Source organism: Furipterus horrens, unplaced genomic scaffold (assembly GCF_987537825.1).
Source record: "Furipterus horrens unplaced genomic scaffold, mFurHor1.1.pri manual_scaffold_12, whole genome shotgun sequence".
NCBI lineage: Eukaryota > Metazoa > Chordata > Mammalia > Chiroptera > Furipteridae > Furipterus > Furipterus horrens.
In genome coordinates, this window is record NW_028327182.1 from 68,734,502 (window position 1) to 68,746,827 (window position 12,326).

At 45.1% G+C, this 12,326-nt stretch overlaps 1 pseudogene; it reads left to right on the forward strand.

Annotated features, from left to right (window-relative positions):
- Positions 1–2,074: 2,074 nt before the first annotated feature.
- The window catches only part of LOC149996313 (large ribosomal subunit protein eL18 pseudogene), a 69,430-nt pseudogene continuing 59,178 nt past the window's right edge, over positions 2,075–12,326 (forward strand).

Consider the following 12,326-nt stretch of genomic DNA (forward strand, 5'->3'; position numbering starts at 1 on the left):
AATGATAAGAAGAAAGCCAGGAAAGTGAGTTGTCTTATGTTAGAAACAAGGTCATAGTGACTCCCAAACCAGTAGCAAAGTCATTGGTAACAAAGGGCAAATGTAATTAAAGGGTCTTAAGGGCAAATGTAATTAAAGGATCTCTGAGAAGGGAGTGGACAGCAATAGCATATTCACAAATCACAATAGGGGCATTTAGATGAACACGTTAGATTGTACCTCCTGAGTATCCGGTCATGGAGAAACGGGGAAGAAAGAGAGGGGAGGGGAAACTAGTTGTGTTAGGGAGGGGAAGCTAATCGCTCTCACTTTAGAATGGCAATTTTAGGGTGGAGAAAATAATCACTTTAGGGTGGCAATTTCAGGGTGAGGAAGCTAAGACTATAAAACCAGTTTCCTTTGTCTATTTGTGGCGCGCACATTCTCCTGGCTATGAGGGTGCGCCCGGCTCTGCAGACTCGTGAATAAAGGCCTCGCTTTACTGCTCAAGTCCTGTGTCCCGGTTTTTATTGTGAGCGTTTCTCACATTTTAGAAGGAAGCAAAGAGCATTCCAAGGAAGGAAAGATCATTTGCATCAAAGACTGCTAATGGGTAGAGTAAGATAATGCATGAAGACCAAACTTTAAACTCAGCAGCATGGAGAATTTTGATGATCTTAACAACAACAACAAAAATTTATTTTTAAGTATATTTAATTGATTATGCTGTTACAGTTGTCCCAGTTTCTTTTCCCTTTCCCTCCTCCTCCCTCCAGCAATTTCTCCACCCTTAGTTCATATCCATGGGTCTTGCATGTAATTTATTTAGCTTCACCCTTTCCTATACTAATCTCAACATCCCCTTGTCTATTTTATTTCTACCAATTATGTTTCTTAAATTCCTGCACCATTTTTTTCTTTCTCCCCTTTCTCCCTCCCAGCTGATAACCCTCCAAATGATCCCCATATCTATGATTTTGTTCCTATTCTGGTTGTTTGCTTAGTTTGTATTTGTTTTTGTTTTTTACATTCAGTTGCTGATAGTTGTGAGTTTGTTATTTTAATGTTCATAGTATTGATCTTCTTTTTTTTAAATAAGTCCCTCTAACACTTCATATAGAAATGCCTTGGTGATGATGAATTCTTTTAGTTTTACCTTGTCTGGGAAGCACTTTCTCTGCCCTTTCATTCTAAATGATAGCTTTGCTGGATAGAGTAATCTAGGTTGTAGGTCCTTGCTTTTCATCACTTTAAATACTCTTACCAGCCCCCTCTTGCCTGAAGTTTCTTTTGAGAAACCCACTCATAATCTTATGGGAATTCCTTTGTAACTAACTGCTTTTCTCTTGCTGTTTTTAAGATTCTCTCTTTATCTTTAACCTTTGGCATTTGAATTATGTGTCTTGGTATGGTGCTCTTTGGGTCCAATTTGTTTGGGATTCTCTGTGCTTCCTGGACTTGTGTGTCTCTTTCCTTTGCCAAATTAGGGAAATTTTCTTCCATTATTTTTTTAAATACATTTTAAATTTCTTGCTCTTCCTCTTCTCATTCTGGCACACCTATGATTTAGATGTTGGTATGTTTAAAACAGTTTCTCTGACTTTCCCAAAACTAGCCTGGTTTGGAAGGGGGGAGGCAAGGATATGTGTTTGTGGGTATTTTAAAGAGCATAAGACTTAACAACAGAAATCCGCAAATAATCTAAATCTATATAACTGTTAAATTATAATGGGCGGAGTCGGGAGGCGGGGAAGCTGTCGCTGTGTGAGCATGAGGATCTGCTGCCACCACCTCCTCGCCGACCTCCTCCTGGGCTCCGGCGTCGCGGGTCGCATACGGGCCTGGAAGAGACGTCGCCTCCCCTTCCTCCACCTCCCCTTCGCCGCGCTGCTCCCGCCTCCTCGTCCTGCGCTGCGGGCTCAGGCGGAACCCGGAACGGCCATCTGCCTCCCCCTCCCTCCTTCTCCTCCTCCTCCTCCTTCTGGGCTTCCTCTTCATCCCCGGGCCGGAGCGGAGTCTCGGCAGCGGTCAGTTCGAGCGGCGACTCGCGCTTCTTCGGGCGGCGGCGTTTGGCCATGTCGTGTCGGGGAAGGTAATGAGCCGCAGAGCCCCGGGGTCTCGGCTGAACAGCGGCGGCGGCGGCACCAAGTACCCGCGGAGCTGGAATGACTGGCAACCCAGGAAACCGAGGGCCCCAGAGGACGTGTGTGGGAGAGCTCGCTGCCACCCAGTTACAGCGCTGTTTGAACCCAGTGAGCTGTGTCCATTTCCAGATACATATGGAGAAGGAAAACTCTGACTCCAAAAAACCTCTGCTGCCTTGCGGCATACCTCTTCAGGGGAAAGGCTAAGGGAGTAAACCCCGACAGAAAATCCGGAGCCGGAGTCCCTAAGGCGGTTTGATGTTGTAGTCAACACCGGCAACTCCTGCAGCGCACCTGAAGCCAAGCTGTATTGACTTTGTCTTTCCCTTGGACCCTTCAGCTGCGAAGAGAGGGGGGGTCTGCTGCATGGGCAACAGCAGACCCTCCATATCACCCTGCCCAGGCTCTGTAGCTTCAGTTTCACTGGAGAGGACACTCCAGCGTCATCGCAAGATGTCGACTCAACACGGGAGGAGACAGATACCGGTTATAAGCTCATCCGATTGGCGAAGGAAACGAGCGCCAGGGGTGTCCTCTGACGGTGGGAGAGGTCATCGCACCTCACTGGACAGCTACCGCCCGCCTCAAGCTGGGCAGCCCCAGCCAATTAGGTGCCATCTCGCCATGGCTCGCCTGCCCCACTGGGTGCGTGGGGATCAGAGAGGCGCCTCTCGAAAAGTGGGCCACAAAACACCCGCACCAGTTAATTCCAAGCAAACAACAAGAAAGAAGCCTCCGGCTCTTCGCCTCGCTAGCTGGAACATCAGGACCATGTGCCCCGGACTTACTGCAGACCTTCCGTGGATCAAGGGTGCCAGGAAAACCGCTGTCATCGATAGGGAACTGGCACGACTAAACATCAACATTGCGGCTCTACAGGAGACCCGGTTGGCCGACAACGGAACTATCAGAGAAACCAACTACACCTTCTACTGGCAAGGGAAGTCTCCGGACCAACCAAGACAGCACGGTGTTGGGTTTGCTGTGAAGAACACGCTTGTTAACTCCATAGAGCCACCCACAGGAGGCACAGAGAGATTACTTACCCTCCGATTGTCAACAACTTTCGGCCCAGTCAGCATTCTTAGCGCGTACGCCCCAACCCTCTGCGCCACCATCGAAGAGAAAGAACAGTTCTACCATGCACTGGACGAAGCGTTATCCAAGATCCCCAGAAGTAACGCTCTCTATCTCCTTGGAGACTTCAACGCAAGAGTAGGAGCCGACCACATGGCCTGGCCCACCTGCCTTGGAAACTTTGGGAGAGGAAAGATCAATGAGAATGGTCAGCGACTGCTTGAGCTTTCGTGTCACCACGGCCTGTGCGTGACAAACACATTCTTCAAGTGCAAAGAGATCCACCAGGTGTCATGGAGGCACCCCCGCTACCGCCATTGGCACCAGCTTGACCTCGTCATCACCAGAAGAACGGATATTGGCAGCACCCTCCTCACCCGCAGCTACCACAGTGCAGACTGCGACACGGACCATGCCCTCGTGGTAAGCAAGGTGCGCATAATGCCGAAGAGGTTGCACCACTCCAAGATGAAGGGTCGCCCACGCATCAACACCAGTTGTGCCAGCAACCCAGTTAAGACCCAGCAATTCATCAGCAAGATGGAAGATGCACTCGGCGAGGGAGTGGCGGCAGATGACATTATCGAATCTAAATGGCCATGTCTCCGCGACGCCATATACAACTCCGCCATTATTGCTTACGGGAAGAAAGAGCGGAAGAACGCTGACTGGTACGAGGCTCACTGGGAAGAAATGGAACCCGTGATCGAGGCTAAGAGGAAGGCCCTACTGGCTTACAAGGTCACGCCCACTCCCAGTACACTTCAAGCTCTACGGGCTGCCAGGAACAAAGTCCAGAAGACCGCCCGCCACTGTGCCAACACCTATTGGCTAAACCTGGGCAGAAGCATTCAGGAAGCCGCCGATATAGGCAACGCACGAGGAATGTATGAGGGTATCAAGAAGGCAACAGGCCCAATCCCCTCCAAGATCGCCCCCCTTAAGTCCAAGACAGGTGAGGTCATCACTGACCAGGAACAGCAAATGCGGCGGTGGACCGAGCACTACCTCGAGCTGTACGCAACGAGGAACACCGTAACAGACACTGCTCTTAACGCCATCCCAGACCTACCAGTCATGGAGGAGCTAGACACCCCACCTACTGTGGCAGAGCTCGGCAAAGCCATCGACCACCTCGCTTGCGGGAAAGCACCAGGAAGCGACGGAATCCCTCCAGAAATCCTAAAGAGCGGGAAACCAGTCCTGCTACAGCCGCTCCACCATCTACTCTGTCGCTGCTGGAAGGAGGGTTACATCCCCCAGGATATGAGAGACGCCAACATTATCACCATGTACAAGAACAAAGGAGACCGCAGCGACTGCAACAACTACCGGGGCATCTCTCTCCTCAGCGTCGTCGGCAAAGTATTCACCCGGGTCGCTCTTGCCCGCCTGCAGACCCTTGCTTCCCGCGTCTACCCAGAGTCCCAGTGTGGCTTCAGAGCTGGCCGATCAACAGTGGACATGATCTTCTCCCTACGCCAGCTGCAGGAGAAGTGTCACGAGCAGCATAAACCACTCTACCTCGCCTTTATCGACCTTACGAAGGTGTTTGATCTGGTCAGTCGAAGCGGTCTCTTCAGCTTGCTACGGAAGATTGGCTGTCCGCCACATCTGCTTGCTGTGGTCATGTCCTTTCACGACAACATGCACAGCACGGTGTCCTACAACGGCGCAACCTCTGAGGCCTTCCCAGTCAGCAGCGGAGTAAAGCAGGGCTGCGTCCTCGCGCCTACGCTGTTCAGAATCTTCTTCTCCATGCTCCTCCAATACGCCTTTAAGGACTGCAGCGAGGGTGTCTTCATTCACACCAGATCCGATGGCAAGCTCTACAACCTGGCCCGTCTACGAGCCAAGAACAAAGTCAAAGAGGTGCTCATCCATGAGATGCTCTTCGCCGACGACGCAGCTTTGACATCACACTCCGAAGAGGGACTCCAGCAGCTAGTCACTTGCCTTTCCCACGCATGCAAGGAGTTCGGACTAGCCATCAGCCTGACGAAGACGAATGTTATGGCTCAAGGCACGGGGACTCCCCCATGCATCACCATCGACGGGTACACCCTGGAGGTTGTCAACGACTTCACTTACCTCGGGTCCACCATCTCGAGCTCTCTGTCAGTCGACTTGGAGGTCAACCGGAGAATCGCCAGGGCAGCCACAGTTATGGCCAGACTGAACCGGCGAGCGTGGAACAATTCCAGCCTCACTGAGAAAACCAGACTGCGCATCTACCAAGCCTGCGTACTCAGCACTCTCCTCTATGGCAGCGAGACGTGGACCACCTACGCAAGGCACGAAAGGAAACTCAACAGCTTCCACGTGAGGTGCCTGCGACGCGTCCTGCATGTCGCCTGGCAGGATAAGGTCCCCAACACCGAGGTGCTGAAGCGAGCCAATATGAGCAGTTTGCATGCAGTTCTCAGCAAGAGACGCCTCAGGTGGCTCGGCCATGTCAAAAGAATGGATGCAGGCCGTATCCCCAAAGACCTCCTCTACGGCGAGCTAGCAGAAGGCAAGAGGATGACAGGGCGCCCAAAACTGCGGTTCAAAGACATCTGCAAAAAGGACATGACACAATGCTCCATCAATCTCAACACATGGGAAGTTCAAGCAGACGACCGCCTAGCCTGGAGGCTCGCGGTCAGGCAAGGTACGTCACGTGCAGAGGCTGCGTGCAACGAGGAGGCGGTCCAGAAAAGATCGAGGCGGAAGCAGCGTCAACAGCAGCAACAACGGCCATCTGCCTTCACCTGTAACAAGTGTGGCAGGGATTGTCACTCCCGAGTCAGACTGCACAGCCATTCTCGGCGGTGCAGATAGACTCTCAAGAAGCTACGCCATCGTCTCTCGAGACGGACGGCTGCCGACGACGACGACGACGACGATGTTTAAAGTTGTCCCAGAGGTTCCTAATCCTCGTGCCATTTTTTTCAATTCCTGTTTCTTCCTTCTGTTCTGGATGAATGTTTATTTCTTCCTTTTGTTCCGAATCCTTTATTTGAATCCCAGCTTCCCTCCCATCACTGTTGGTTCCCTGTATATTTTTATTTCACTTTGTATAACCTTCACTTCTTGCCTCATTTTGTGGTTGTACTCAAACATTTCTCTGACCATCTTTATCACTAGTGTTTTAAACTTTTCATCTCATAGGTTGGTTATCTATTTTTGTTTAGTTTTTTTCTGAGGTTTTGTTCTGTTCCTTCATTTGGGCCATATTTCTTTGCCTCCTCAATTTGGCAGCCTCCCTGTGTTTGTTTCTGTGTATTAGGTAGAACTTCTTTGATTCCATGTTTTGGTAGTATGTCCTAATATAATAAGTGTCCTCTAGGTCCCAGTGGCACATCCTCACCAATTACCCAAGCTCAGCACTCAAGGTGTATCCTTTGTGTGGTCTGAGTAAACCCTCCTCTTGTAGTTGAGCTCTGGTTGCTATTGGAGAATCAATGTGAGGGGCTTATCCAGGCCAGTCAGCTGCTAGGACTGGCTGTGACCACTGACCACCAACCTTCACTCTCCATGGAGGATCAGTTGTGCAAGGGCAAGGTGGTGCTCTGATGTGGTTTGTAGTGGTTCACTGGGTGCCTTGGCCCTGGGGTTTCCTGGGTGGTTCAGGCCAAGGTTTTTCCTGAGTTGAGTTTTGTCCAGGGAAACCATGCCTGAGTTATAAAGCAATCTGAGATGGCTGCTACTTGTGTTGGGCTTGGAGATTCCCAGGCAAAGCTGAGCTGTGAACCTAAGCTGGTGGTGCCAGGCCTGAAATTCACTGAGGCCAGCTGTTGCTTGCTTGATAGGATTTAGGAAGTTGGGAAGCATGAGCCAAGAGCAGCCATTCATATGGAAAAGCAGCTTGGGTGGGTCATTAAGTTGGGTATCTCTAATGTGGGTAAGGTCAAACAGTGTTAGCCAGGTTGATGGAGTCTCAGATATAGCACCAGCTGTGGGCTCTATGGGGGGAAGGTTTAGAAAAGAGAGAATGGCCTCTGCTGGCCTGATGGCAGATACTTCAGTTTCTCCATGTATACCAGTGGCATCTTTCAAGCTGCTACCCCAGTGCTGGAGCTCAGAGGGAGGGAGTCTGAGTAGGTGAGTCCATGTATGGGTTCTTTACAATGAACTGCTTGGGACTCCAGCAGTTTCTTCCACCAACTCTATGCCTGCTGGCTTTTGCAGTCATAGGTTGTGGGGACCTATCTTCCTGGCACTAGAACCCAGGGCTGGGGGGACTGGTGTGGGGCTGGGACTCCTCACTCTTAAGATATCTCTCTCGAATTTTTATCCACCACATGTGGGTGAGAGAGCAGCTCATTCCATATCTGTACCCCTCCTTCCCATCTTGATGGATGTGGTTTCTTTGATTCTATAGTTGTCAGACTTCCATTCAACTCAATTTCTGATGTTTCTGGCTGAAGGTTGTTCTATATTTTAGTTGTAATTTTGATGTGGTTGTATAGGAGGTGAGCTACACCTGCCTATGCCACCATCTTGACCAGATCTCTTAACAAGAAACTTTCAGCAATGTGTTGAGGTTAAAAGTCTTATTGGGTAAGTTCAAAAGAGAATGAATGTTGTTCTGTAGAAAACATTTAAGTTCAATTCAATTCAATATAACACTTTGGAAAACTATTTAACAATTTATTTAAAAGTTAAAAATATGTCTATTATCAATATATAATCTAACGATTCCATTCTTAGATTTTTACCCAACTGAAATAAGAACATATGCCCCAACAAGTACTTATACACAAATGTTCACAGCTACTTTATTTATAGTAAGCCCAAACTGGAAACAAATGAAATACCTAACAGACAGAATCAACAAGTTTTGATGTACCCATACAATGGAATACTACTCACCAATAAACAGGAATAAACTTGTGATGCATGCAATAGCCTGAATGAGCCTTATAATCATTTTACTAAGTAAGAGAAACCAGCCATGAATGATTAAATAATGTACACTTATATAAAAGTCTATAAAATGTAACATAGTCTCTAGTGACAGAAATAAGATCAGTAGTTATCTGGGATAGAAGAAGGATTAGATTGCAAAGAGACACAAGGAAACTAGAATTTTAGACATTCTAATAGGCGTGTGTGTGTGTGAGTGTGTGAGTGTGTGTGTGTTGGTATCCTGTTGTGGTTTTAATTTGCATTTCCCTGCTGACTGGTAATGTAGGGGTCTGTCCAGAATAAGTCCAGTCATTGTTAATATAACAAGAATGGTTTGTGCAACATCAATGTATTCTAGCAGCCAAGGAGAGTAGACTGAAATGTGCATGCATAAACAACTGACCTCAGATGATCTGACGCCACCAGAGGCAGATCCAGGAAGTGCAGATCATTCCAAGAAGCACCAACAAACAATAGGAGTCAAAAAAATGGGGAGACAGAGAAACAACCTCCCATCAAAAGGAAAGGTAGAATCCCCAGAAAGAGTGCTAAATGAAATAGAGGGGAGCGAACTATCAGATATGGAATTCAAAACATGGATTATGGAGAAGCTGAATGAGCTCAGCGGAAACTTCAAAGAACTCCAGAAAAACTACAAGGAACTCACAGAAAATTACGTGAGCATGAAAAAGGACATAGAAGCTATCAATAAGAGCCAGGAGGAAATGAAAAATACGATCTCTGAATTGAAGAACACAGTAGAAGGAATTAAAAGCAGGCTAGAGGAAGCAGAAGATCGGATCAGCGAGCTGGAGGACAACCTACACAAAAACTCCCAGACAATGCAACAAAATGAAAAAAGACTGAACAAGACTGAAGAGGTTCTAAGACAGCTGCAGGACAACATGAAACGTAATAATATCCGTATCATAGGAATTCCAGAAGGAGAAGAAGAAGAGCAAGGGATAGAAAACCTCTTTGAAAAACTAATGACAGAAAACTTTCCTAACATGACGAGAGAAAGTCACGCAAGTCCAGGAAGCACAGAGGGTCCCAATGAAGATGAACCCCAACAGGCCCACCTCAAGACACATCATAATTAAAATGGCAACATTCAAAGACAAAGAGAGGATCCTAAAAGCAGCAAGAGAAAAACAACTAATAACATACAAGGGTACTCCAATAAGGCTATCATCAGATTTCTCAGCAGAAACACTACAAGCCAGAAGGGAATGGCAAAAAGTATTCCAAGCAATGAAAAACAAAGGCCTACAACCTAGAATACTATACCCAGCAAAGCTCTCATTCAAAATGGAGGGTGAAATAAGGAGCTTCCAAGACAAAAGAAGGCTAAAAGAATACATCTCCACCAAACCAGCAATGCAAGAGATGCTAAAAGGTCTGCTCTAAGAAGATAAAGAAATAGAGAGAGACAGAGAAGAACACGAGTACAAAGGGGAAAAATGACAATGAATAAGTACTTATCGGTAATAACCTTAAATGTAAATGGATTAAATGCTCCAATTAAAAGACATAGGGTAGCTGAATGGATTAGAAAGAATGACCCACATATATGCTGTCTACAAGAGACCCACCTTAGAACAAAACATCTACACAGACTGAAAGTAAAGGGATGGAAAAATGTATTCCAAGCAAATGGACATGAAAAAAAAGCCGGGGTAGCAATACTTATATCAGACAAAACAGATTTCACAGCAAAGTCCATAAAAAGAGACAAAGAAGGGCATTTCATAATACTTAAGGGAAAAATCCATCAAGAAGATATAACCCTTATAAATATATATGCACCAAACTTAGGAGCACCCAAATATGTAAGGAAACTTTTGAAAGACTCCAAGAAAGATATAGACAACAACACACTCATAGTAGGGGACTTTAACACCCCATTGTCAACAATGGACAGATCTTCGAAGCAAAGAAACACCAAAGATATGGAGGCACTGAACAACACTCTAGATCAAATGGACTTAGTCGATATATATAGAAGTTTTCACCCCAAAGAAGCAAAATATACATACTTCTCAAGTGCACATGGAACATTTTCAAAGATAGACCACATGGTAGGACACAAAACAAGCCTTAACAAATTCAAGAAAATTGAAATTATATCAAGCATCTTCTCAGATCACAATGGCTTAAAATTGGAAATCAACCTCAAGGAAAAAACTCAAAAACATTCAAACTCATGGAGAATGAATAACATGCTATTAAATAATGAATGGGTTAACAATGACATCAAGGAAGAAATCAAAAAGTTTCTGGAAACTAATGATAATGAACACACAACAACCCAAAACCTATGGGATACAGCAAAAGCAGTCCTAAGAGGAAAGTTCATAGCAATACAGGCCTACCTAAAAAAGCTAGAGGAATATCTAATAAAAAATTTAACCCTACAGCTACAAGATCTAGAGGAAGAACAACAAGCAAAGCCCAGATCAAGTAGAAGGAAGGAAATCATCAAGATCAGAGCAGAATTAAATGACATAGAGTCTAAACTAACAATTCAAAAGATCAACAAAAGTAGGAGCTGGTTCTTTGAAAAAATAAACAAAATTGACAAGCCTTTAAGCAGGCTCATCAAGAAAAAAAGAGAGAGGACCCAAATAAATAAAATCAGAAATGAAAGAGGAGAAATCACAACTGATACCACAGAAATACAAAGGATTATAAGAAATTATTATGAACAACTGTATGGCAAGAAATTTGACAACCTAGAGGAAATGGACAGATTCCTGGAAACCTATAGTCTTCCCAAACTGAATCAAGAAGAAGCAGAAAGTCTGAATAGACCAATAACAGCTAGTGAAATTGAAGCAGTAATCAAAAAACTCCCAGCACACAAAAGCCCTGGACCGGATGGCTTCACAAGTGAATTCTACAAAACATTTAGGAAAGAACTAACTCCTATCCTTCTCAGACTATTCCAAAAGATACAAGAAGAGGGAAGACTGCCAAACTCATTCTATGAAGCCAGTATAACCCTAATTCCAAAACCAGGTCAAGACACAACAAAGAAAGAAAACTACAGGCCAATATCGCTGATGAACATAGATGCTAAAATCCTCAACAAAATATTGGCAAACCGGATCCAGCAACACATTAGAAAGATCATACACCACGATCAAGTAGGATTCATCCCAGGGAAGCAAGGATGGTTTAACATTCATAAGTCAATAAACGTAATACACCACATAAACAAAATGAAAGACAAAAACCACATGATAATATCAATAGATGCGGAAAAAGCATTTGATAAAGTACAACACCCATTTATGATAAAAACTCTCAGCAAAATGGGAATAGAGGGAGCATACCTCAACATAATAAAGGCCATATATGAGAAACCTGAAGCCAACATCATACTCAATGGGCAAAAACTGAGAGCATTCCCCCTGAGATCAGGAACAAGACAAGGATGTCCGCTCTCCCCACTCCTATTCAACATAGTCTTGGAAGTTCTAGCCACCGCAATCAGACAAGAAAGAGAAATAAAAGGCATCCAAATTGGAAAAGAGGAAGTAAAACTGTCATTATTTGCAGATGACATGATAGTGTACATAGAAAACCCTATAGACTCCACAAAAAAACTACTCGACCTAATAAGTGAATTTGGCAAAATAGCAGGATACAAAGTCAATATTAAGAAATCAAAGGCATTTTTATACACCAACAATAAAAACTCAGAGATAGAAACTGAAAGAAAAATTCAATTTACCATAGCAACAAGAAAAATAAAATACCTAGGAATAAACTTAACCAAGGAGGTAAAAGACCTGTACTCAGAAAACTACATAACATTGAAGAAAGAAATTAAAGAAGATACAAATAAATGGAAGCGTATACCATGCTCATGGATGGGAAGAATCAACATCATTAAAATGTCCATACTACCCAAAGCAATTTATAGATTCAATGCAATCCCTATTAAAATACCAGCAACATATTTCACAGACCTAGAACAAATACTTCAAAAATTTATATGGAACCAAAAAAGAGCCCGAATAGCCACAGCAATTTTGAGGAAGAAGAACACAGTAGGAGGAATCACAATACCTGATATCAAACTATACTACAAGGCCACGGTAATCAAAACAGTCTGGTACTGGCATAAAAACAGACATATAGATCAATGGAACAGAATAGAGAGCCCAGAAATAAACCCAGGTTCATATGGTCAACTAATATTTGACAAAGGGGGAAAGAACATCA